Raw genomic sequence first — 27,178 nt, forward strand, 5'->3', positions numbered from 1 at the left:
TGACCACGAAGAGACTCAAACCCTCAATCTTCTGATCCGAAGTCAGACGCCTTATCCATTAGGCCACATGGCCAATGTCTGTCCAAAGATTAACGCCTAAGAAAGTATAGTAATATAAAGATTCAAGTAAAAAACATATTTGTTTTGTTTCTTTGAGACAACTGTTTTGGATAATATTACACTCAGATGACAAACTTTAATCCAACAATAATTTCAATTATTAATTCTGAATAAAACTAATATTGTTTAGTATTCTACAATACCCCATTGAATAAGTTTGAGAAACCTTAAACAAACTGAGAAATATATTTAATGGTTGATGTGCAATCTACAAAGTTTACTGATTAGTTTAAAGACCAAAGGGTTAGAGATTCTTCACTTTGAATCATGTTTGATCTGATTTCATTATTATAATCCAAACATAAGATGTTATCTTTATGTAAAAATATATACACCTAGATGACAAACTTTGATCCAACAATAATTTTAGTTATTGATTCTGAAAGAAAATAATAATGTTTAGTATTCCACAATACCCAAGCCTAGAATTTTGAGAAACCTTAAATCAACTTAAAGATACATTGACTGCTGTGCAATCTACAAAGTTTGCTAAATAGTTTAAAGAACAAAGGTTTTGAGATATTTTACTTTGAGCTGTGTTTGTTCTGATTTCATTATTATATTCCTTACAAAATATTTCATCTTAATGAAAAAAATACAGTATAAACAAATAACATTGAATGCAATGACCACGAAGGGACTCGAACCATCAATCTTCTGATCCGAAGTCAGACGCCTTATCCATTAGGCCACGTGGTCAATGTCTGTCCAAAGATTAACGCCTAAAAAAATATAGTAATATAAAGATTCAAGTAAAAAACATATTTGTTTTGTTTCTTTGAGACAACTGTATTGGATAATCTTACACTCAGATGACAAACTTTAATCCAACAATAATTTCAATTATTAATTCTGAATAAAACTAATATTGTTTAGTATTCTACAATACCCCATTCAAGAAGTTTGAGAAACCTTAAACAAACTGAGAAATATATTTAATGGTTGATGTGCAATCTACAAAGTTTACTGAATAGTTTAAAGACCAAAAGGTTAGAGATTCTTCACTTTGAATCATGTTTGATCTGATATCATTATTATAATCCAAACATAAGATGTTATCTTTATCTAAAAATATATACACTTAGATGTCAAACTTTGATCCAACAATAATTTTAGTTATTGATTCTGAAAGAAAATAATAATGTTTAGTATTCCACAATACCCAAGCCTAAAATTTTGAGAAACCTTAAATCAACTTAAAGATACATTGACTGCTGTGCAATCTACAAAGTTTGCTAGATAGTTTAAAGAACAAAGGTTTTGAGATATTTTACTTTGAGCTGTGTTTGTTCTGATTTCATTATTATATTCCTTACAAAATATTTAATCTTAATGAAAAAAATACAGTATAAACAAATAACATTGAATCCAATGACCACGAAGGGACTCGAATCCTCAATCTTCTGATCAGAAGTTAGACGCCTTATTCATTAGGCCAGGTGGTCACTGTTTGTCAATATATTAATGCCTAAGAAAGTATAGTAACATAAAGATTCAAGTAAAAAACATATTTGTTTTTTTCTTTGAGACAACTGTTTTGGATAATCTTACACTCAGATGACAAACTTTAATCCAACAATAATTTCAATTATTAATTCTGAATAAACTAATATTGTTTAGTATTCTACAATACCCCATTCAAGAAATTTGAGAAACCTTAAACAAACTGAGAAATATATTTAATGGTTGATGTGCAATCTACAAAGTTTACTGAATAGTTTAAAGACAAAAGGGTTAGAGATTCTTCACTTTGAATCATGTTTGATCTGATTTCATTATTAAAATCCAAACATAAGATGTTATCATTATGTAAAAATATATACACCTAGATGACAAACTTTGATCCAACAATAATTTTAGTTATTGATTCTGAAAGAAAATAATAATGTTTAGTATTCCACAATACCCAAGCCTAGAATTTTGAGAAACCTTAAATCAATTTAAAGATACATTGACTGCTGTGCAATCTACAAAGTTTGCTAAATAGTTTAAAGAAAAAAGGTTTTGAGATATTTTACTTTGAGCTGTGTTTGTTCTGATTTCATTATTATATTCCTTACAAAATATTTCATCTTAATGAAAAAAATACAGTATAAACAAATAACATCGAATGCAATGACCACGAAGAGACTCGAACCCTCAATCTTCTGATCCGAAGTCAGACTCCTTATCCATTAGGCCACATGGCCAATGTCTGTCCAAATATTAACGTCGAAGAAAGTATAGTAATATAAAGATTCAAGTAAAAAACATATTTGTTTTGTTTCTTTGAGACAACTGTTTTGGATAATATTACACTCAGATGACAAACTTTAATCCAACAATAATTTCAATTATTAATTCTGAATAAAACTAATATTGTTTAGTATTCTACAATACCCCATTGAAGAAGTTTGAGAAACCTTAAACAAACTGAGAAATATATTCAATGGTTGATGTGCAATCTACAAAGTTTACTGATTAGTTTAAAGACCAAAGGGTTAGAGATTCTTCACTTTGAATCATGTTTGATCTGATTTCATTATTATAATCCAAACATAAGATGTTATCTTTATGTAAAAATATATACACCTAGATGACAAACTTTGACCCAACAATAAGTTTAGTTATTGATTCTGAAAGAAAATAATAATGTTTAGTATTCCACAATACCCAAGCCTAGAATTTTGAGAAACCTTAAATCAACTTAAAGATACATTGACTGCTGTGCAATCTACAAAGTTTGCTAAATAGTTTAAAGAACAAAGGTTTTGAGATATTTTACTTTGAGCTGTGTTTGTTCTGATTTCATTATTATATTCCTTACAAAATATTTAATCTTAATGAACAAAATACAGTATAAACAAATAACATTGAATGCAATGACCACGAAGGGACTCGAACCCTCAATCTTCTGATCCGAAGTCAGACGCCTTATCCATTAGGCCACGTGGTCAATGTCTGTCCAAAGATTAACGCCTAAGAAAGTATAGTAATATAAAGATTCAAGTAAAAAACATATTTGTTTTGTTTCTTTGAGACAACTGTTTTGGATAATCTTACACTCAGATGTCAAACTTTAATCCAACAATAATTTCAATTATTAATTCTGAATAAAACTAATATTGTTTATTATTCTACAATACCCCATTCAAGAAGTTTGAGAAACCTTAAACAAACTGAGAAATATATTTAATGGTTGATGTGCAATCTACAAAGTTTACTGAATAGTTTAAAGACCAAAGGGTTAGAGATTCTTCACTTTGAATCATGTTTGATCTGATTTCATTATTATAATCCAAACATAAGATGTTATCTTTATGTAAAAATATATACACCTAGATGACAAACTTTGATCCAACAATAATTTTAGTTATTGATTCTGAAAGAAAATAATAATGTTTAGTATTCCACAATACCCAAGCCTAGAATTTTGAGAAACCTTAAATTAACTTAAAGATACATTGACTGCTGTGCAATCTACAAAGTTTGCTAAATAGTTTAAAGAACAAAGGTTTTGAGATATTTTACTTTGAGCTATTTTACTTTGAGCTGTGTTTGTTCTGATTTCATTATTATATTCCTTACAAAATATTTAATCTTAATGAACAAAATACAGTATAAACAAATAACATTGAATGCAATGACCACGAAGGGACTCGAACCCTCAATCTTCTGATCCGAAGTCAGATGCCTTATCCATTAGGCCACGTGGTCAATGTCTGTCCAAAGATTAATGCCTAAGAAAGTATAGTAATTTAAAGATTCAAGTAAAAAACGTATTTGTTTTGTTTCTTTGAGACAACTGTTTTGGATAATCTTACACTCAGATGTCAAACTTTAATCCAACAATAATTTCAATTATTAATTCTGAATAAAACTAATATTGTTTATTATTCTACAATACCCCATTGAAGAAGTTTGAGAAACATTAAACAAACTGAGAAATATATTTAATGGTTGATGTGCAATCTACAAAGTTTACTGAATAGTTTAAAGACCAAAGGGTTAGAGATTCTTCACTTTGAATCATGTTTGATCTGATTTCATGATTATAATCCAAACATAAGATGTAATCTTTATGTAAAAATATATACACCTAGATGACAAACTTTGATCCAACAATAATTTTAGTTATTGATTCTGAAAGAAAATAATAATGTTTAGTATTCCACAATACCCAAGCCTAGAATTTTGAGAAACCTTAAATCAACTTAAAGATACATTGACTGCTGTGCAATCTACAAAGTTTGCTAAATAGTTTAAAGAACAAAGGTTTTGAGATATTTTACTTTGAGCTGTGTTTGTTCTGATTTCATTATTATATTCCTTACAAAATATTTAATCTTAATGAAAAAAATACAGTATAAACAAATAACATTGAATCCAATGACCACGAAGGGACTCGAATCCTCAATCTTCTGATCAGAAGTCAGACGCCTTATTCATTAGGCCAGGTGGTCACTGTTTGTCAATATATTAATGCCTAAGAAAGTATAGTAACATAAAGATTCAAATAAAAAACATATTTGTTTTTTTCTTTGAGACAACTGTTTTGGATAATCTTACACTCAGATGACAAACTTTAATCCAACAATAATTTCAATTATTAATTCTGAATAAAACTAATATTGTTTAGTATTCTACAATACCCCATTCAAGAAGTTTGAGAAACCTTAAACAAACTGAGAAATATATTTAATGGTTGATGTGCAATCTCCAAAGTTTACTGAATAGTTTAAAGACAAAAGGGTTAGAGATTCTTCACTTTGAATCATGTTTGATCTGATTTCATTATTAAAATCCAAACATAAGATGTTATCTTTATGTAAAAATATATACACCTAGATGACAAACTTTGATCCAACAATAATTTTAGTTATTGATTCTGAAAGAAAATAATAATGTTTAGTATTCCACAATACCCAAGCCTAGAATTTTGAGAAACCTTAAATCAACTTAAAGATACATTGACTGCTGTGCAATCTACAAAGTTTGCTAAATAGTTTAAAGAAAAAAGGTTTTGAGATATTTTACTTTGAGCTGTGTTTGTTCTGATTTCATTATTATATTCCTTACAAAATATTTCATCTTAATGAAAAAAATGCAGTATAAACAAATAACATCGAATGCAATGACCACGAAGAAATTCAAACCCTCAATCTTCTGATCCGAAGTCAGACGCCTTTTCCATTAGGCCACATGGCCAATGTCTGTCCAAAGATTAACGCCTAAGAAAGTATAGTAATATAAAGATTCAAGTAAAAAACATATTTGTTTTGTTTCTTTGAGACAACTGTTTTGGATAATATTACACTCAGATGACAAAGTTTAATCCAACAATAATTTCAATTATTAATTCTGAATAAAACTAATATTGTTTAGTATTCTACAATACCCCATTGAATAAGTTTGAGAAACCTTAAACAAACTGAGAAATATATTTAATGGTTGATGTGCAATCTACAAAGTTTACTGATTAGTTTAAAGACCAAAGGGTTAGAGATTCTTCACTTTGAATTATGTTTGATCTGAATTCATTATTATAATCCAAACATAAGATGTTATCTTTATGTAAAAATATATACACCTAGATGACAAACTTTGATCCAACAATAATTTTAGTTATTGATTCTGAAAGAAAATAATAATGTTTAGTATTCCACAATACCCAAGCCTAGAATTTTGAGAAACCTTAAATCAACTTAAAGATACATTGACTGCTGTGCAATCTACAAAGTTTGCTAAATAGTTTAAAGAACAAAGGTTTTGAGATATTTTACTTTGAGCTGTGTTTGTTCTGATTTCATTATTATATTCCTTACAAAATATTTCATCTTAATGAAAAAAATACAGTATAAACAAATAACATTGAATGCAATGACCACGAAGGGACTCGAACCATCAATCTTCTGATCCGAAGTCAGACGCCTTATCCATTAGGCCACGTAGTCAATGTCTGTCCAAAGATTAACGCCTAAAATAATATAGTAATATAAAGATTCAAGTAAAAAACATATTTGTTTTGTTTCTTTGAGACAACTGTATTGGATAATCTTACACTCAGATGACAAACTTTAATCCAACAATAATTTCAATTATTAATTCTGAATAAAACTAATATTGTTTAGTATTCTACAATACCCCATTCAAGAAGTTTGAGAAACCTTAAACAAACTGAGAAATATATTTAATGGTTGATGTGCAATCTACAAAGTTTACTGAATAGTTTAAAGACCAAAAGGTTAGAGATTCTTCACTTTGAATCATGTTTGATCTGATATCATTATTATAATCCAAACATAAGATGTTATCTTTATCTAAAAATATATACACTTAGATGTCAAACTTTGATCCAACAATAATTTTAGTTATTGATTCTGAAAGAAAATAATAATGTTTAGTATTCCACAATACCCAAGCCTAAAATTTTGAGAAACCTTAAATCAACTTAAAGATACATTGACTGCTGTGCAATCTACAAAGTTTGCTAGATAGTTTAAAGAACAAAGGTTTTGAGATATTTTACTTTGAGCTGTGTTTGTTCTGATTTCATTATTATATTCCTTACAAAATATTTAATCTTAATGAAAAAAATACAGTATAAACAAATAACATTGAATCCAATGACCACGAAGGGACTCGAATCCTCAATCTTCTGATCAGAAGTTAGATGCCTTATTCATTAGGCCAGGTGGTCACTGTTTGTCAATATATTAATGCCTAAGAAAGTATAGTAACATAAAGATTCAAGTAAAAAACATATTTGTTTTTTTCTTTGAGACAACTGTTTTGGATAATCTTACACTCAGATGACAAACTTTAATCCAACAATAATTTCAATTATTAATTCTGAATAAAACTAATATTGTTTAGTATTCTACAATACCCCATTCAAGAAATTTGAGAAACCTTAAACAAACTGAGAAATATATTTAATGGTTGATGTGCAATCTACAAAGTTTACTGAATAGTTTAAAGACAAAAGGGTTAGAGATTCTTCACTTTGAATCATGTTTGATCTGATTTCATTATTAAAATCCAAACATAAGATGTTATCTTTATGTAAAAATATATACACCTAGATGACAAACTTTGATCCAACAATAATTTTAGTTATTGATTCTGAAAGAAAATAATAATGTTTAGTATTCCACAATACCCAAGCCTAGAATTTTGAGAAACCTTAAATCAACTTAAAGATACATTGACTGCTGTGCAATCTACAAAGTTTGCTAAATAGTTTAAAGAACAAAGGTTTTGAGATATTTTACTTTGAGCTGTGTTTGTTCTGATTTCATTATTATATTCCTTACAAAATATTTAATCTTAATGAAAAAAATACAGTATAAACAAATAACATTGAATCCAATGACCACGAAGGGACTCGAATCCTCAATCTTCTGATCCGAAGTCAGACGCCTTATTCATTAGGCCAGGTGGTCACTGTTTGTCAATATATTAATGCCTAAGAAAGTATAGTAACATAAAGATTCAAATAAAAAACATATTTGTTTTTTTCTTTGAGACAACTGTTTTGGATAATCTTACACTCAGATGACAAACTTTAATCCAACAATAATTTCAATTATTAATTCTGAATAAAACTAATATTGTTTAGTATTCTACAATACCCCATTCAAGAAGTTTGAGAAACCTTAAACAAACTGAGAAATATATTTAATGGTTGATGTGCAATCTACAAAGTTTACTGAATAGTTTAAAGACAAAAGGGTTAGAGATTCTTCACTTTGAATCATGTTTGATCTGATTTCATTATTAAAATCCAAACATAAGATGTTATCTTTATGTAAAAATATATACACCTAGATGACAAACTTTGATCCAACAATAATTTTAGTTATTGATTCTGAAAGAAAATAATAATGTTTAGTATTCCACAATACCCAAGCCTAGAATTTTGAGAAACCTTAAATCAACTTAAAGATACATTGACTGCTGTGCAATCTACAAAGTTTGCTAAATAGTTTAAAGAAAAAAGGTTTTGAGATATTTTACTTTGAGCTGTGTTTGTTCTGATTTCATTATTATATTCCTTACAAAATATTTCATCTTAATGAAAAAAATACAGTATAAACAAATAACATCGAATGCAATGACCAGGAAGAGACTCAAACCCTCAGTCTTCTGATCGGAAGTCAGACGCCTTATCCATTAGGCCACATGGCCAATGTCTGTCCAAAGATTAACGCCTAAGAAAGTATAGTAATATAAAGATTCAAGTAAAAAACATATTTGTTTTGTTTCTTTGAGACAACTGTTTTGGATAATATTACACTCAGATGACAAAGTTTAATCCAACAATAATTTCAATTATTAATTCTGAATAAAACTAATATTGTTTAGTATTCTACAATACCCCATTGAATAAGTTTGAGAAACCTTAAACAAACTGAGAAATATATTTAATGGTTGATGTGCAATCTACAAAGTTTACTGATTAGTTTAAAGACCAAAGGGTTAGAGATTCTTCACTTTGAATCATGTTTGATCTGATTTCATTATTATAATCCAAACATAAGATGTTATCTTTATGTAAAAATATATACACCTAGATGACAAACTTTGATCCAACAATAATTTTAGTTATTGATTCTGAAAGAAAATAATAATGTTTAGTATTCCACAATACCCAAGCCTAGAATTTTGAGAAACCTTAAATCAACTTAAAGATACATTGACTGCTGTGCAATCTACAAAGTTTGCTAAATAGTTTAAAGAACAAAGGTTTTGAGATATTTTACTTTGAGCTGTGTTTGTTCTGATTTCATTATTATATTCCTTACAAAATATTTCATCTTAATGAAAAAAATACAGTATAAACAAATAACATTGAATGCAATGACCACGAAGGGACTCGAACCATCAATCTTCTGATCCGAAGTCAGACGCCTTATCCATTAGGCCACGTAGTCAATGTCTGTCCAAAGATTAACGCCTAAAAAATATAGTAATATAAAGATTCAAGTAAAAAACATATTTGTTTTGTTTCTTTGAGACAACTGTATTGGATAATCTTACACTCAGATGACAAACTTTAATCCAACAATAATTTCAATTATTAATTCTGAATAAAACTAATATTGTTTAGTATTCTACAATACCCCATTCAAGAAGTTTGAGAAACCTTAAACAAACTGAGAAATATATTTAATGGTTGATGTGCAATCTACAAAGTTTACTGAATAGTTTAAAGACCAAAAGGTTAGAGATTCTTCACTTTGAATCATGTTTGATCTGATATCATTATTATAATCCAAACATAAGATGTTATCTTTATCTAAAAATATATACACTTAGATGTCAAACTTTGATCCAACAATAATTTTAGTTATTGATTCTGAAAGAAAATAATAATGTTTAGTATTCCACAATACCCAAGCCTAAAATTTTGAGAAACCTTAAATCAACTTAAAGATACATTGACTGCTGTGCAATCTACAAAGTTTGCTAGATAGTTTAAAGAACAAAGGTTTTGAGATATTTTACTTTGAGCTGTGTTTGTTCTGATTTCATTATTATATTCCTTACAAAATATTTAATCTTAATGAAAAAAATACAGTATAAACAAATAACATTGAATCCAATGACCACGAAGGGACTCGAATCCTCAATCTTCTGATCAGAAGTTAGACGCCTTATTCATTAGGCCAGGTGGTCACTGTTTGTCAATATATTAATGCCTAAGAAAGTATAGTAACATAAAGATTCAAGTAAAAAACATATTTGTTTTTTTCTTTGAGACAACTGTTTTGGATAATCTTACACTCAGATGACAAACTTTAATCCAACAATAATTTCAATTATTAATTCTGAATAAAACTAATATTGTTTAGTATTCTACAATACCCCATTCAAGAAATTTGAGAAACCTTAAACAAACTGAGAAATATATTTAATGGTTGATGTGCAATCTACAAAGTTTACTGAATAGTTTAAAGACAAAAGGGTTAGAGATTCTTCACTTTGAATCATGTTTGATCTGATTTCATTATTAAAATCCAAACATAAGATGTTATCTTTATGTAAAAATATATACACCTAGATGACAAACTTTGATCCAACAATAATTTTAGTTATTGATTCTGAAAGAAAATAATAATGTTTAGTATTCCACAATACCCAAGCCTAGAATTTTGAGAAACCTTAAATCAACTTAAAGATACATTGACTGCTGTGCAATCTACAAAGTTTGCTAAATAGTTTAAAGAAAAAAGGTTTTGAGATATTTTACTTTGAGCTGTGTTTGTTCTGATTTCATTATTATATTCCTTACAAAATATTTCATCTTAATGAAAAAAATACAGTATAAACAAATAACATTGAATGCAATGACCACGAAGGGACTCGAACCCTCAATCTTCTGATCCGAAGTCAGATGCCTTATCCATTAGGCCACGTGGTCAATGTCTGTCCAAAGATTAATGCCTAAGAAAGTATAGTAATTTAAAGATTCAAGTAAAAAACGTATTTGTTTTGTTTCTTTGAGACAACTGTTATGGATAATCTTACACTCAGATGTCAAACTTTAATCCAACAATAATTTCAATTATTAATTCTGAATAAAACTAATATTGTTTATTATTCTACAATACCCCATTGAAGAAGTTTGAGAAACATTAAACAAACTGAGAAATATATTTAATGGTTGATGTGCAATCTACAAAGTTTACTGAATAGTTTAAAGACCAAAGGGTTAGAGATTCTTCACTTTGAATCATGTTTGATCTGATTTCATGATTATAATCCAAACATAAGATGTAATCTTTATGTAAAAATATATACACCTAGATGACAAACTTTGATCCAACAATAATTTTAGTTATTGATTCTGAAAGAAAATAATAATGTTTAGTATTCCACAATACCCAAGCCTAGAATTTTGAGAAACCTTAAATCAACTTAAAGATACATTGACTGCTGTGCAATCTACAAAAATTGCTAAATAGTTTAAAGAACAAAGGTTTTGAGATATTTTACTTTGAGCTGTGTTTGTTCTGATTTCATTATTATATTCCTTACAAAATATTTCATCTTAATGAAAAAAATACAGTATAAACAAATAACATTGAATCCAATGACCACGAAGGGACTCGAATCCTCAATCTTCTGATCAGAAGTCAGACGCCTTATTCATTAGACCAGGTGGTCACTGTTTGTCAATATATTAATGCCTAAGAAAGTATAGTAACATAAAGATTCAAATAAAAAACATATTTGTTTTTTTCTTTGAGACAACTGTTTTGGATAATCTTACACTCAGATGACAAACTTTAATCCAACAATAATTTCAATTATTAATTCTGAATAAAACTAATATTGTTTAGTATTCTACAATACCCCATTCAAGAAGTTTGAGAAACCTTAAACAAACTGAGAAATATATTTAATGGTTGATGTGCAATCTACAAAGTTTACTGAATAGTTTAAAGACAAAAGGGTTAGAGATTCTTCACTTTGAATCATGTTTGATCTGATTTCATTATTAAAATCCAAACATAAGATGTTATCTTTATGTAAAAATATATACACCTAGATGACAAACTTTGATCCAACAATAATTTTAGTTATTGATTCTGAAAGAAAATAATAATGTTTAGTATTCCACAATACCCAAGCCTAGAATTTTGAGAAACCTTAAATCAACTTAAAGATACATTGACTGCTGTGCAATCTACAAAGTTTGCTAAATAGTTTAAAGAACAAAGGTTTTGAGATATTTTACTTTGAGCTGTGTTTGTTCTGATTTCATTATTATATTCCTTACAAAATATTTCATCTTAATGAAAAAAATACAGTATAAACAAATAACATTGAATGCAATGACCACGAAGGGACTCGAACCATCAATCTTCTGATCCGAAGTCAGACGCCTTATCCATTAGGCCACGTAGTCAATGTCTGTCCAAAGATTAACGCCTAAAAAAATATAGTAATATAAAGATTCAAGTAAAAAACATATTTGTTTTGTTTCTTTGAGACAACTGTATTGGATAATCTTACACTCAGATGACAAACTTTAATCCAACAATAATTTCAATTATTAATTCTGAATAAAACTAATATTGTTTAGTATTCTACAATACCCCATTCAAGAAGTTTGAGAAACCTTAAACAAACTGAGAAATATATTTAATGGTTGATGTGCAATCTACAAAGTTTACTGAATAGTTTAAAGACCAAAAGGTTAGAGATTCTTCACTTTGAATCATGTTTGATCTGATATCATTATTATAATCCAAACATAAGATGTTATCTTTATCTAAAAATATATACACTTAGATGTCAAACTTTGATCCAACAATAATTTTAGTTATTGATTCTGAAAGAAAATAATAATGTTTAGTATTCCACAATACCCAAGCCTAAAATTTTGAGAAACCTTAAATCAACTTAAAGATACATTGACTGCTGTGCAATCTACAAAGTTTGCTAGATAGTTTAAAGAACAAAGGTTTTGAGATATTTTACTTTGAGCTGTGTTTGTTCTGATTTCATTATTATATTCCTTACAAAATATTTAATCTTAATGAAAAAAATACAGTATAAACAAATAACATTGAATCCAATGACCACGAAGGGACACGAATCCTCAATCTTCTGATCCGAAGTCAGACGCCTTATTCATTAGGCCAGGTGGTCACTGTTTGTCAATATATTAATGCCTAAGAAAGTATAGTAACATAAAGATTCAAATAAAAAACATATTTGTTTTTTTCTTTGAGACAACTGTTTTGGATAATCTTACACTCAGATGACAAACTTTAATCCAACAATAATTTCAATTATTAATTCTGAATAAAACTAATATTGTTTAGTATTCTACAATACCCCATTCAAGAAGTTTGAGAAACCTTAAACAAACTGAGAAATATATTTAATGGTTGATGTGCAATCTACAAAGTTTACTGAATAGTTAAAGACAAAAGGGTTAGAGATTCTTCACTTTGAATCATGTTTGATCTGATTTCATTATTAAAATCCAAACATAAGATGTTATCTTTATGTAAAAAAATATACACCTAGATGACAAACTTTGATCCAACAATAATTTTAGTTATTGATTCTGAAAGAAAATAATAATGTTTAGTATTCCACAATACCCAAGCCTAGAATTTTGAGAAACCTTAAATCAACTTAAAGATACATTGACTGCTGTGCAATCTACAAAGTTTGCTAAATAGTTTAAAGAAAAAAGGTTTTGAGATATTTTACTTTGAGCTGTGTTTGTTCTGATTTCATTATTATATTCCTTACAAAATATTTCATCTTAATGAAAAAAATACAGTATAAACAAATAACATCGAATGCAATGACCAGGAAGAGACTCAAACCCTCAATCTTCTGATCGGAAGTCAGACGCCTTATCCATTAGGCCACATGGCCAATGTCTGTCCAAAGATTAACGCCTAAGAAAGTATAGTAATATAAAGATTCAAGTAAAAAACATATTTGTTTTGTTTCTTTGAGACAACTGTTTTGGATAATATTACACTCAGATGACAAAGTTTAATCCAACAATAATTTCAATTATTAATTCTGAATAAAACTAATATTGTTTAGTATTCTACAATACCCCATTGAATAAGTTTGAGAAACCTTAAACAAACTGAGAAATATATTTAATGGTTGATGTGCAATCTACAAAGTTTACTGATTAGTTTAAAGACCAAAGGGTTAGAGATTCTTCACTTTGAATCATGTTTGATCTGATTTCATTATTATAATCCAAACATAAGATGTTATCTTTATGTAAAAATATATACACCTAGATGACAAACTTTGATCCAACAATAATTTTAGTTATTGATTCTGAAAGAAAATAATAATGTTTAGTATTCCACAATACCCAAGCCTAGAATTTTGAGAAACCTTAAATCAACTTAAAGATACATTGACTGCTGTGCAATCTACAAAGTTTGCTAAATAGTTTAAAGAACAAAGGTTTTGAGATATTTTACTTTGAGCTGTGTTTGTTCTGATTTCATTATTATATTCCTTACAAAATATTTCATCTTAATGAAAAAAATACAGTATAAACAAATAACATTGAATGCAATGACCACGAAGGGACTCGAACCATCAATCTTCTGATCCGAAGTCAGACGCCTTATCCATTAGGCCACGTACTCAATGTCTGTCCAAAGATTAACGCCTAAAAAATATAGTAATATAAAGATTCAAGTAAAAAACATATTTGTTTTGTTTCTTTGAGACAACTGTATTGGATAATCTTACACTCAGATGACAAACTTTAATCCAACAATAATTTCAATTATTAATTCTGAATAAAACTAATATTGTTTAGTATTCTACAATACCCCATTCAAGAAGTTTGAGAAACCTTAAACAAACTGAGAAATATATTTAATGGTTGATGTGCAATCTACAAAGTTTACTGAATAGTTTAAAGACCAAAAGGTTAGAGATTCTTCACTTTGAATCATGTTTGATCTGATATCATTATTATAATCCAAACATAAGATGTTATCTTTATCTAAAAATATATACACTTAGATGTCAAACTTTGATCCAACAATAATTTTAGTTATTGATTCTGAAAGAAAATAATAATGTTTAGTATTCCACAATACCCAAGCCTAAAATTTTGAGAAACCTTAAATCAACTTAAAGATACATTGACTGCTGTGCAATCTACAAAGTTTGCTAGATAGTTTAAAGAACAAAGGTTTTGAGATATTTTACTTTGAGCTGTGTTTGTTCTGATTTCATTATTATATTCCTTACAAAATATTTAATCTTAATGAAAAAAATACAGTATAAACAAATAACATTGAATCCAATGACCACGAAGGGACTCGAATCCTCAATCTTCTGATCAGAAGTTAGACGCCTTATTCATTAGGCCAGGTGGTCACTGTTTGTCAATATATTAATGCCTAAGAAAGTATAGTAACATAAAGATTCAAGTAAAAAACATATTTGTTTTTTTCTTTGAGACAACTGTTTTGGATAATCTTACACTCAGATGACAAACTTTAATCCAACAATAATTTCAATTATTAATTCTGAATAAAACTAATATTGTTTAGTATTCTACAATACCCCATTCAAGAAATTTGAGAAACCTTAAACAAACTGAGAAATATATTTAATGGTTGATGTGCAATCTACAAAGTTTACTGAATAGTTTAAAGACAAAAGGGATAGAGATTCTTCACTTTGAATCATGTTTGATCTGATTTCATTATTAAAATCCAAACATAAGATGTTATCTTTATGTAAAAATATATACACCTAGATGACAAACTTTGATCCAACAATAATTTTAGTTATTGATTCTGAAAGAAAATAATAATGTTTAGTATTCCACAATACCCAAGCCTAGAATTTTGAGAAACCTTAAATCAACTTAAAGATACATTGACTGCTGTGCAATCTACAAAGTTTGCTAAATAGTTTAAAGAAAAAAGGTTTTGAGATATTTTACTTTGAGCTGTGTTTGTTCTGATTTCATTATTATATTCCTTACAAAATATTTCATCTTAATGAAAAAAATACAGTATAAACAAATAACATCGAATGCAATGACCACGAAGAGACTCGAACCCTCAATCTTCTGATCCGAAGTCAGACGCCTTATCCATTAGGCCACATGGCCAATGTCTGTCCAAATATTAACGTCGAAGAAAGTATAGTAATATAAAGATTCAAGTAAAAAACATATTTGTTTTGTTTCTTTGAGACAACTGTTTTGGATAATATTACACTCAGATGACAAACTTTAATCCAACAATAATTTCAATTATTAATTCTGAATAAAACTAATATTGTTTAGTATTCTACAATACCCCATTGAAGAAGTTTGAGAAACCTTAAACAAACTGAGAAATATATTCAATGGTTGATGTGCAATCTACAAAGTTTACTGATTAGTTTAAAGACCAAAGGGTTAGAGATTCTTCACTTTGAATCATGTTTGATCTGATTTCATTATTATAATCCAAACATAAGATGTTATCTTTATGTAAAAATATATACACCTAGATGACAAACTTTGACCCAACAATAAGTTTAGTTATTGATTCTGAAAGAAAATAATAATGTTTAGTATTCCACAATACCCAAGCCTAGAATTTTGAGAAACCTTAAATCAACTTAAAGATACATTGACTGCTGTGCAATCTACAAAGTTTGCTAAATAGTTTAAAGAACAAAGGTTTTGAGATATTTTACTTTGAGCTGTGTTTGTTCTGATTTCATTATTATATTCCTTACAAAATATTTAATCTTAATGAACAAAATACAGTATAAACAAATAACATTGAATGCAATGACCACGAAGGTACTCGAACCCTCAATCTTCTGATCCGAAGTCAGACGCCTTATCCATTAGGCCACGTGGTCAATGTCTGTCCAAAGATTAACGCCTAAGAAAGTATAGTAATATAAAGATTCAAGTAAAAAACATATTTGTTTTGTTTCTTTGAGACAACTGTTTTGGATAATCTTACACTCAGATGTCAAACTTTAATCCAACAATAATTTCAATTATTAATTCTGAATAAAACTAATATTGTTTATTATTCTACAATACCCCATTCAAGAAGTTTGAGAAACCTTAAACAAACTGAGAAATATATTTAATGGTTGATGTGCAATCTACAAAGTTTACTGAATAGTTTAAAGACCAAAGGGTTAGAGATTCTTCACTTTGAATCATGTTTGATCTGATTTCATTATTATAATCCAAACATAAGATGTTATCTTTATGTAAAAATATATACACCTAGATGACAAACTTTGATCCAACAATAATTTTAGTTATTGATTCTGAAAGAAAATAATAATGTTTAGTATTCCACAATACCCAAGCCTAGAATTTTGAGAAACCTTAAATTAACTTAAAGATACATTGACTGCTGTGCAATCTACAAAGTTTGCTAAATAGTTTAAAGAACAAAGGTTTTGAGATATTTTACTTTGAGCTATTTTACTTTGAGCTGTGTTTGTTCTGATTTCATTATTATATTCCTTACAAAATATTTAATCTTAATGAACAAAATACAGTATAAACAAATAACATTGAATGCAATGACCACGAAGGGACTCGAACCCTCAATCTTCTGATCCGAAGTCAGATGCCTTATCCATTAGGCCACGTGGTCAATGTCTGTCTAAAGATTAATGCCTAAGAAAGTATAGTAATTTAAAGATTCAAGTAAAAAACGTATTTGTTTTGTTTCTTTGAGACAACTGTTTTGGATAATCTTACACTCAGATGTCAAACTTTAATCCAACAATAATTTCAATTATTAATTCTGAATAAAACTAATATTGTTTATTATTCTACAATACCCCATTGAAGAAGTTTGAGAAACATTAAACAAACTGAGAAATATATTTAATGGTTGATGTGCAATCTACAAAGTTTACTGAATAGTTTAAAGACCAAAGGGTTAGAGATTCTTCACTTTGAATCATGTTTGATCTGATTTCATGATTATAATCCAAACATAAGATGTAATCTTTATGTAAAAATATATACACCTAGATGACAAACTTTGATCCAACAATAATTTTAGTTATTGATTCTGAAAGAAAATAATAATGTTTAGTATTCCACAATACCCAAGCCTAGAATTTTGAGAAACCTTAAATCAACTTAAAGATACATTGACTGCTGTGCAATCTACAAAAATTGCTAAATAGTTTAAAGAACAAAGGTTTTGAGATATTTTACTTTGAGCTGTGTTTGTTCTGATTTCATTATTATATTCCTTACAAAATATTTAATCTTAATGAAAAAAATACAGTATAAACAAATAACATTGAATCCAATGACCACGAAGGGACTCGAATCCTCAATCTTCTGATCAGAAGTCAGACGCCTTATTCATTAGACCAGGTGGTCACTGTTTGTCAATATATTAATGCCTAAGAAAGTATAGTAACATAAAGATTCAAATAAAAAACATATTTGTTTTTTTCTTTGAGACAACTGTTTTGGATAATCTTACACTCAGATGACAAACTTTAATCCAACAATAATTTCAATTATTAATTCTGAATAAAACTAATATTGTTTAGTATTCTACAATACCCCATTCAAGAAGTTTGAGAAACCTTAAACAAACTGAGAAATATATTTAATGGTTGATGTGCAATCTACAAAGTTTACTGAATAGTTTAAAGACAAAAGGGTTAGAGATTCTTCACTTTGAATCATGTTTGATCTGATTTCATTATTAAAATCCAAACATAAGATGTTATCTTTATGTAAAAATATATACACCTAGATGACAAACTTTGATCCAACAATAATTTTAGTTATTGATTCTGAAAGAAAATAATAATGTTTAGTATTCCACAATACCCAAGCCTAGAATTTTGAGAAACCTTAAATCAACTTAAAGATACATTGACTGCTGTGCAATCTACAAAGTTTGCTAAATAGTTTAAAGAAAAAAGGTTTTGAGATATTTTACTTTGAGCTGTGTTTGTTCTGATTTCATTATTATATTCCTTACAAAATATTTCATCTTAATGAAAAAAATACAGTATAAACAAATAACATCGAATGCAATGACCACGAAGAAATTCAAACCCTCAATCTTCTGATCCGAAGTCAGACGCCTTATCCATTAGGCCACATGGCCAATGTCTGTCCAAAGATTAACGCCTAAGAAAGTATAGTAATATAAAGATTCAAGTAAAAAACATATTTGTTTTGTTTCTTTGAGACAACTGTTTTGGATAATATTACACTCAGATGACAAAGTTTAATACAACAATAATTTCAATTATTAATTCTGAATAAAACTAATATTGTTTAGTATTCTACAATACCCCATTGAATAAGTTTGAGAAACCTTAAACAAACTGAAAAATATATTTAATGGTTGATGTGCAATCTACAAAGTTTACTGATTAGTTTAAAGACCAAAGGGTTAGAGATTCTTCACTTTGAATTATGTTTGATCTGATTTCATTATTATAATCCAAACATAAGATGTTATCTTTATGTAAAAATATATACACCTAGATGACAAACTTTGATCCAACAATAATTTTAGTTATTGATTCTGAAAGAAAATAATAATGTTTAGTATTCCACAATACCCAAGCCTAGAATTTTGAGAAACCTTAAATCAACTTAAAGATACATTGACTGCTGTGCAATCTACAAAGTTTGCTAAATAGTTTAAAGAACAAAGGTTTTGAGATATTTTACTTTGAGCTGTGTTTGTTCTGATTTCATTATTATATTCCTTACAAAATATTTCATCTTAATGAAAAAAATACAGTATAAACAAATAACATTGAATGCAATGACCACGAAGGGACTCGAACCATCAATCTTCTGATCCGAAGTCAGACGCCTTATCCATTAGGCCACGTAGTCAATGTCTGTCCAAAGATTAACGCCTAAAAAAATATAGTAATATAAAGATTCAAGTAAAAAACATATTTGTTTTGTTTCTTTGAGACAACTGTATTGGATAATCTTACACTCAGATGACAAACTTTAATCCAACAATAATTTCAATTATTAATTCTGAATAAAACTAATATTGTTTAGTATTCTACAATACCCCATTCAAGAAGTTTGAGAAACCTTAAACAAACTGAGAAATATATTTAATGGTTGATGTGCAATCTACAAAGTTTACTGAATAGTTTAAAGACCAAAAGGTTAGAGATTCTTCACTTTGAATCATGTTTGATCTGATATCATTATTATAATCCAAACATAAGATGTTATCTTTATCTAAAAATATATACACTTAGATGTCAAACTTTGATCCAACAATAATTTTAGTTATTGATTCTGAAAGAAAATAATAATGTTTAGTATTCCACAATACCCAAGCCTAAAATTTTGAGAAACCTTAAGTCAACTTAAAGATACATTGACTGCTGTGCAATCTACAAAGTTTGCTAGATAGTTTAAAGAACAAAGGTTTTGAGATATTTTACTTTGAGCTGTGTTTGTTCTGATTTCATTATTATATTCCTTACAAAATATTTAATCTTAATGAAAAAAATACAGTATAAACAAATAACATTGAATCCAATGACCACGAAGGGACTCGAATCCTCAATCTTCTGATCAGAAGTTAGACGCCTTATTCATTAGGCCAGGTGGTCACTGTTTGTCAATATATTAATGCCTAAGAAAGTATAGTAACATAAAGATTCAAGTAAAAAACATATTTGTTTTTTTCTTTGAGACAACTGTTTTGGATAATCTTACACTCAGATGACAAACTTTAATCCAACAATAATTTCAATTATTAATTCTGAATAAAACTAATATTGTTTAGTATTCTACAATACCCCATTCAAGAAATTTGAGAAACCTTAAACAAACTGAGAAATATATTTAATGGTTGATGTGCAATCTACAAAGTTTACTGAATAGTTTAAAGACAAAAGGGTTAGAGATTCTTCACTTTGAATCATGTTTGATCTGATTTCATTATTAAAATCCAAACATAAGATGTTATCTTTATGTAAAAATATATACACCTAGATGACAAACTTTGATCCAACAATAATTTTAGTTATTGATTCTGAAAGAAAATAATAATGTTTAGTATTCCACAATACCCAAGCCTAGAATTTTGAGAAACCTTAAATCAACTTAAAGATACATTGACTGCTGTGCAATCTACAAAGTTTGCTAAATAGTTTAAAGAAAAAAGGTTTTGAGATATTTTACTTTGAGCTGTGTTTGTTCTGATTTCATTATTATATTCCTTACAAAATATTTCATCTTAATGAAAAAAATACAGTATAAACAAACAACATCGAATGCAATGACCACGAAGAGACTCGAACCCTCAATCTTCTGATCCGAAGTCAGACGCCTTATCCATTAGGCCACATGGCCAATGTCTGTCCAAATATTAACGTCGAAGAAAGTATAGTAATATAAAGATTCAAGCAAAAAAACATATTTGTTTTGTTTCTTTGAGACAACTGTTTTGGATAATATTACACTCAGATGACAAACTTTAATCCAACAATAATTTCAATTATTAATTCTGAATAAAACTAATATTGTTTAGTATTCTACAATACCCCATTGAAGAAGTTTGAGAAACCTTAAACAAACTGAGAAATATATTCAATGGTTGATGTGCAATCTACAAAGTTTACTGATTAGTTTAAAGACCAAAGGGTTAGAGATTCTTCACTTTGAATCATGTTTGATCTGATTTCATTATTATTATCCAAACATAAGATGTTATCTTTATGTAAAAATATATACACCTAGATGACAAACTTTGACCCAACAATAAGTTTAGTTATTGATTCTGAAAGAAAATAATAATGTTTAGTATTCCACAATACCCAAGCCTAGAATTTTGAGAAACCTTAAATCAACTTAAAGATACATTGACTGCTGTGCAATCTACAAAGTTTGCTAAATAGTTTAAAGAACAAAGGTTTTGAGATATTTTACTTTGAGCTGTGTTTGTTCTGATTTCATTATTATATTCCTTACAAAATATTTAATCTTAATGAACAAAATACAGTATAAACAAATAACATTGAATGCAATGACCACGAAGGGACTCGAACCCTCAATCTTCTGATCCGAAGTCAGACGCCTTATCCATTAGGCCACGTGGTCAATGTCTGTCCAAAGATTAACGCCTAAGAAAGTATAGTAATATAAAGATTCAAGTAAAAAACATATTTGTTTTGTTTCTTTGAGACAACTGTTTTGGATAATCTTACACTCAGATGTCAAACTTTAATCCAACAATAATTTCAATTATTAATTCTGAATAAAACTAATATTGTTTATTATTCTACAATACCCCATTCAAGAAGTTTGAGAAACCTTAAACAAACTGAGAAATATATTTAATGGTTGATGTGCAATCTACAAAGTTTACTGAATAGTTTAAAGACCAAAGGGTTAGAGATTCTTCACTTTGAATCATGTTTGATCTGATTTCATTATTATAATCCAAAAATAAGATGTTATCTTTATGTAAAAATATATACACCTAGATGACAAACTTTGATCCAACAATAATTTTAGTTATTGATTCTGAAAGAAAATAATAATGTTTAGTATTCCACAATACCCAAGCCTAGAATTTTGAGAAACCTTAAATTAACTTAAAGATACATTGACTGCTGTGCAATCTACAAAGTTTGCTAAATAGTTTAAAGAACAAAGGTTTTGAGATATTTTACTTTGAGCTATTTTACTTTGAGCTGTGTTTGTTCTGATTTCATTATTATATTCCTTACAAAATATTTAATCTTAATGAACAAAATACAGTATAAACAAATAACATTGAATGCAATGACCACGAAGGGACTCGAACCCTCAATCTTCTGATCCGAAGTCAGATGCCTTATCCATTAGGCCACGTGGTCAATGTCTGTCCAAAGATTAATGCCTAAGAAAGTATAGTAATTTAAAGATTCAAGTAAAAAACGTATTTGTTTTGTTTCTTTGAGACAACTGTTTTGGATAATCTTACACTCAGATGTCAAACTTTAATCCAACAATAATTTCAATTATTAATTCTGAATAAAACTAATATTGTTTATTATTCTACAATACCCCATTGAAGAAGTTTGAGAAACATTAAACAAACTGAGAAATATATTTAATGGTTGATGTGCAATCTACAAAGTTTACTGAATAGTTTAAAGACCAAAGGGTTAGAGATTCTTCACTTTGAATCATGTTTGATCTGATTTCATGATTATAATCCAAACATAAAATGTAATCTTTATGTAAAAATATATACACCTAGATGACAAACTTTGATCCAACAATAATTTTAGTTATTGATTCTGAAAGAAAATAATAATGTTTAGTATTCCACAATACCCAAGCCTAGAATTTTGAGAAACCTTAAATCAACTTAAAGATACATTGACTGCTGTGCAATCTACAAAGTTTGCTAAATAGTTTAAAGAACAAAGGTTTTGAGATATTTTACTTTGAGCTGTGTTTGTTCTGATTTCATTATTATATTCCTTACAAAATATTTAATCTTAATGAAAAAAATACAGTATAAACAAATAACATTGAATCCAATGACCACGAAGGGACTCGAATCCTCAATCTTCTGATCAGAAGTCAGACGCCTTATTCATTAGGCCAGGTGGTCACTGTTTGTCAATATATTAATGCCTAAGAAAGTATAGTAACATAAAGATTCAAATAAAAAACATATTTGTTTTTTTCTTTGAGACAACTGTTTTGGATAATCTTACACTCAGATGACAAACTTTAATCCAACAATAATTTCAATTATTAATTCTGAATAAAACTAATATTGTTTAGTATTCTACAATACCCCATTCAAGAAGTTTGAGAAACCTTAAACAAACTGAGAAATATATTTAATGGTTGATGTGCAATCTACAAAGTTTACTGAATAGTTTAAAGACAAAAGGGTTAGAGATTCTTCACTTTGAATCATGTTTGATCTGATTTCATTATTAAAATCCAAACATAAGATGTTATCTTTATGTAAAAATATATACACCTAGATGACAAACTTTGATCCAACAATAATTTTAGTTATTGATTCTGAAAGAAAATAATAATGTTTAGTATTCCACAATACCCAAGCCTAGAATTTTGAGAAACCTTAAATCAACTTAAAGATACATTGACTGCTGTGCAATCTACAAAGTTTGCTAAATAGTTTAAAGAAAAAAGGTTTTGAGATATTTTACTTTGAGCTGTGTTTGTTCTGATTTCATTATTATATTCCTTACAAAATATTTCATCTTAATGAAAAAAATACAGTATAAACAAATAACATCGAATGCAATGACCACGAAGAAATTCAAACCCTCAATCTTCTGATCCGAAGTCAGACGCCTTATCCATTAGGCCACATGGCCAATGTCTGTCCAAAGATTAACGCCTAAGAAAGTATAGTAATATAAAGATTCAAGTAAAAAACATATTTGTTTTGTTTCTTTGAGACAACTGTTTTGGATAATATTACACTCAGATGACAAAGTTTAATCCAACAATAATTTCAATTATTAATTCTGAATAAAACTAATATTGTTTAGTATTCTACAATACCCCATTGAATAAGTTTGAGAAACCTTAAACAAACTGAGAAATATATTTAATGGTTGATGTGCAATCTACAAAGTTTACTGATTAGTTTAAAGACCAAAGGGTTAGAGATTCTTCACTTTGAATTATGTTTGATCTGATTTCATTATTATAATCCAAACATAAGATGTTATCTTTATGTAAAAATATATACACCTAGATGACAAACTTTGATCCAACAATAATTTTAGTTATTGATTCTGAAAGAAAATAATAATGTTTAGTATTCCACAATACCCAAGCCTAGAATTTTGAGAAACCTTAAATCAACTTAAAGATACATTGACTGCTGTGCAATCTACAAAGTTTGCTATATAGTTTAAAGAACAAAGGTTTTGAGATATTTTACTTTGAGCTGTGTTTGTTCTGATTTCATTATTATATTCCTTACAAAATATTTCATCTTAATGAAAAAAAAACAGTATAAACAAATAACATTGAATGCAATGACCACGAAGGGACTCGAACCATCAATCTTCTGATCCGAAGTCAGACGCCTTATCCATTAGGCCACGTAGTCAATGTCTGTCCAAAGATTAACGCCTAAAAAAATATAGTAATATAAAGATTCAAGTAAAAAACATATTTGTTTTGTTTCTTTGAGACAACTGTATTGGATAATCTTACACTCAGATGACAAACTTTAATCCAACAATAATTTCAATTATTAATTCTGAATAAAACTAATATTGTTTAGTATTCTACAATACCCCATTCAAGAAGTTTGAGAAACCTTAAACAAACTGAGAAATATATTTAATGGTTGATGTGCAATCTACAAAGTTTACTGAATAGTTTAAAGACCAAAAGGTTAGAGATTCTTCACTTTGAATCATGTTTGATCTGATTTCATTATTATAATCCAAAAATAAGATGTTATCTTTATGTAAAAATATATACACCTAGATGACAAACTTTGATCCAACAATAATTTTAGTTATTGATTCTGAAAGAAAATAATAATGTTTAGTATTCCACAATACCCAAGCCTAGAATTTTGAGAAACCTTAAATTAACTTAAAGATACATTGACTGCTGTGCAATCTACAAAGTTTGCTAAATAGTTTAAAGAACAAAGGTTTTGAGATATTTTACTTTGAGCTATTTTACTTTGAGCTGTGTTTGTTCTGATTTCATTATTATATTCCTTACAAAATATTTAATCTTAATGAACAAAATACAGTATAAACAAATAACATTGAATGCAATGACCACGAAGGGACTCGAACCCTCAATCTTCTGATCCGAAGTCAGACGCCTTATCCATTAGGCCACGTGGTCAATGTCTGTCCAAAGATTAACGCCTAAGAAAGTATAGTAATATAAAGATTCAAGTAAAAAACATATTTGTTTTGTTTCTTTGAGACAACTGTTTTGGATAATCTTACACTCAGATGTCAAACTTTAATCCAACAATAATTTCAATTATTAATTCTGAATAAAACTAATATTGTTTATTATTCTACAATACCCCATTCAAGAAGTTTGAGAAACCTTAAACAAACTGAGAAATATATTTAATGGTTGATGTGCAATCTACAAAGTTTACTGAATAGTTTAAAGACCAAAGGGTTAGAGATTCTTCACTTTGAATCATGTTTGATCTGATTTCATTATTATAATCCAAACATAAGATGTTATCTTTATGTAAAAATATATACACCTAGATGACAAACTTTGATCCAACAATAATTTTAGTTATTGATTCTGAAAGAAAATAATAATGTTTAGTATTCCACAATACCCAAGCCTAGAATTTTGAGAAACCTTAAATTAACTTAAAGATACATTGACTGCTGTGCAATCTACAAAGTTTGCTAAATAGTTTAAAGAACAAAGGTTTTGAGATATTTTACTTTGAGCTATTTTACTTTGAGCTGTGTTTGTTCTGATTTCATTATTATATTCCTTACAAAATATTTAATCTTAATGAACAAAATACAGTATAAACAAATAACATTGAATGCAATGACCACGAAGGGACTCGAACCCTCAATCTTCTGATCCGAAGTCAGATGCCTTATCCATTAGGCCACGTGGTCAATGTCTGTCCAAAGATTAATGCCTAAGAAAGTATAGTAATTTAAAGATTCAAGTAAAAAACGTATTTGTTTTGTTTCTTTGAGACAACTGTTTTGGATAATCTTACACTCAGATGTCAAACTTTAATCCAACAATAATTTCAATTATTAATTCTGAATAAAACTAATATTGTTTATTATTCTACAATACCCCATTGAAGAAGTTTGAGAAACATTAAACAAACTGAGAAATATATTTAATGGTTGATGTGCAATCTACAAAGTTTACTGAATAGTTTAAAGACCAAAGGGTTAGAGATTCTTCACTTTGAATCATGTTTGATCTGATTTCATGATTATAATCCAAACATAAAATGTAATCTTTATGTAAAAATATATACACCTAGATGACAAACTTTGATCCAACAATAATTTTAGTTATTGATTCTGAAAGAAAATAATAATGTTTAGTATTCCACAATACCCAAGCCTAGAATTTTGAGAAACCTTAAATCAACTTAAAGATACATTGACTGCTGTGCAATCTACAAAGTTTGCTAAATAGTTTAAAGAACAAAGGTTTTGAGATATTTTACTTTGAGCTGTGTTTGTTCTGATTTCATTATTATATTCCTTACAAAATATTTAATCTTAATGAAAAAAATACAGTATAAACAAATAACATTGAATCCAATGACCACGAAGGGACTCGAATCCTCAATCTTCTGATCAGAAGTCAGACGCCTTATTCATTAGGCCAGGTGGTCACTGTTTGTCAATATATTAATGCCTAAGAAAGTATAGTAACATAAAGATTCAAATAAAAAACATATTTGTTTTTTTCTTTGAGACAACTGTTTTGGATAATCTTACACTCAGATGACAAACTTTAATCCAACAATAATTTCAATTATTAATTCTGAATAAAACTAATATTGTTTAGTATTCTACAATA

The 27,178-nt window shown here is 28.1% G+C and overlaps 18 non-coding genes across 18 annotated transcripts; all 18 read right to left on the reverse strand.

The window, feature by feature from the left end:
* TRNAR-UCG (transfer RNA arginine (anticodon UCG)) lies at positions 1 to 73 on the reverse strand. The gene has a single exon. It is a non-coding gene; the product is annotated as a tRNA-Arg (tRNA).
* A 673-nt stretch (positions 74 to 746) lies between these two features.
* TRNAR-UCG (transfer RNA arginine (anticodon UCG)) lies at positions 747 to 819 on the reverse strand. The gene has a single exon. It is a non-coding gene; the product is annotated as a tRNA-Arg (tRNA).
* A 2,163-nt stretch (positions 820 to 2,982) lies between these two features.
* On the reverse strand, positions 2,983 to 3,055 carry TRNAR-UCG (transfer RNA arginine (anticodon UCG)). The gene has a single exon. It is a non-coding gene; the product is annotated as a tRNA-Arg (tRNA).
* Positions 3,056 to 3,743: 688 nt separating this feature from the next.
* TRNAR-UCG (transfer RNA arginine (anticodon UCG)) lies at positions 3,744 to 3,816 on the reverse strand. Its single transcript has one exon. It is a non-coding gene; the product is annotated as a tRNA-Arg (tRNA).
* Positions 3,817 to 5,980: 2,164 nt separating this feature from the next.
* TRNAR-UCG (transfer RNA arginine (anticodon UCG)) lies at positions 5,981 to 6,053 on the reverse strand. The gene has a single exon. It is a non-coding gene; the product is annotated as a tRNA-Arg (tRNA).
* A 2,909-nt stretch (positions 6,054 to 8,962) lies between these two features.
* TRNAR-UCG (transfer RNA arginine (anticodon UCG)) lies at positions 8,963 to 9,035 on the reverse strand. Its single transcript has one exon. It is a non-coding gene; the product is annotated as a tRNA-Arg (tRNA).
* A 1,417-nt stretch (positions 9,036 to 10,452) lies between these two features.
* Positions 10,453 to 10,525, reverse strand: TRNAR-UCG (transfer RNA arginine (anticodon UCG)). The gene has a single exon. It is a non-coding gene; the product is annotated as a tRNA-Arg (tRNA).
* A 1,418-nt stretch (positions 10,526 to 11,943) lies between these two features.
* Positions 11,944 to 12,016, reverse strand: TRNAR-UCG (transfer RNA arginine (anticodon UCG)). Its single transcript has one exon. It is a non-coding gene; the product is annotated as a tRNA-Arg (tRNA).
* A 3,653-nt stretch (positions 12,017 to 15,669) lies between these two features.
* On the reverse strand, positions 15,670 to 15,742 carry TRNAR-UCG (transfer RNA arginine (anticodon UCG)). Its single transcript has one exon. It is a non-coding gene; the product is annotated as a tRNA-Arg (tRNA).
* A 673-nt stretch (positions 15,743 to 16,415) lies between these two features.
* Positions 16,416 to 16,488, reverse strand: TRNAR-UCG (transfer RNA arginine (anticodon UCG)). Its single transcript has one exon. It is a non-coding gene; the product is annotated as a tRNA-Arg (tRNA).
* A 688-nt stretch (positions 16,489 to 17,176) lies between these two features.
* On the reverse strand, positions 17,177 to 17,249 carry TRNAR-UCG (transfer RNA arginine (anticodon UCG)). Its single transcript has one exon. It is a non-coding gene; the product is annotated as a tRNA-Arg (tRNA).
* A 2,164-nt stretch (positions 17,250 to 19,413) lies between these two features.
* Positions 19,414 to 19,486, reverse strand: TRNAR-UCG (transfer RNA arginine (anticodon UCG)). The gene has a single exon. It is a non-coding gene; the product is annotated as a tRNA-Arg (tRNA).
* Positions 19,487 to 20,904: 1,418 nt separating this feature from the next.
* Positions 20,905 to 20,977, reverse strand: TRNAR-UCG (transfer RNA arginine (anticodon UCG)). The gene has a single exon. It is a non-coding gene; the product is annotated as a tRNA-Arg (tRNA).
* Positions 20,978 to 21,651: 674 nt separating this feature from the next.
* TRNAR-UCG (transfer RNA arginine (anticodon UCG)) lies at positions 21,652 to 21,724 on the reverse strand. Its single transcript has one exon. It is a non-coding gene; the product is annotated as a tRNA-Arg (tRNA).
* A 688-nt stretch (positions 21,725 to 22,412) lies between these two features.
* On the reverse strand, positions 22,413 to 22,485 carry TRNAR-UCG (transfer RNA arginine (anticodon UCG)). Its single transcript has one exon. It is a non-coding gene; the product is annotated as a tRNA-Arg (tRNA).
* Positions 22,486 to 24,649: 2,164 nt separating this feature from the next.
* On the reverse strand, positions 24,650 to 24,722 carry TRNAR-UCG (transfer RNA arginine (anticodon UCG)). Its single transcript has one exon. It is a non-coding gene; the product is annotated as a tRNA-Arg (tRNA).
* A 688-nt stretch (positions 24,723 to 25,410) lies between these two features.
* Positions 25,411 to 25,483, reverse strand: TRNAR-UCG (transfer RNA arginine (anticodon UCG)). Its single transcript has one exon. It is a non-coding gene; the product is annotated as a tRNA-Arg (tRNA).
* A 688-nt stretch (positions 25,484 to 26,171) lies between these two features.
* Positions 26,172 to 26,244, reverse strand: TRNAR-UCG (transfer RNA arginine (anticodon UCG)). Its single transcript has one exon. It is a non-coding gene; the product is annotated as a tRNA-Arg (tRNA).
* Between the last annotated feature and the right edge of the window lie 934 nt (positions 26,245 to 27,178).

Source organism: Pseudophryne corroboree, chromosome 8, assembly GCF_028390025.1.
Source record: "Pseudophryne corroboree isolate aPseCor3 chromosome 8, aPseCor3.hap2, whole genome shotgun sequence".
Taxonomy (NCBI): Eukaryota; Metazoa; Chordata; class Amphibia; order Anura; family Myobatrachidae; genus Pseudophryne; species Pseudophryne corroboree.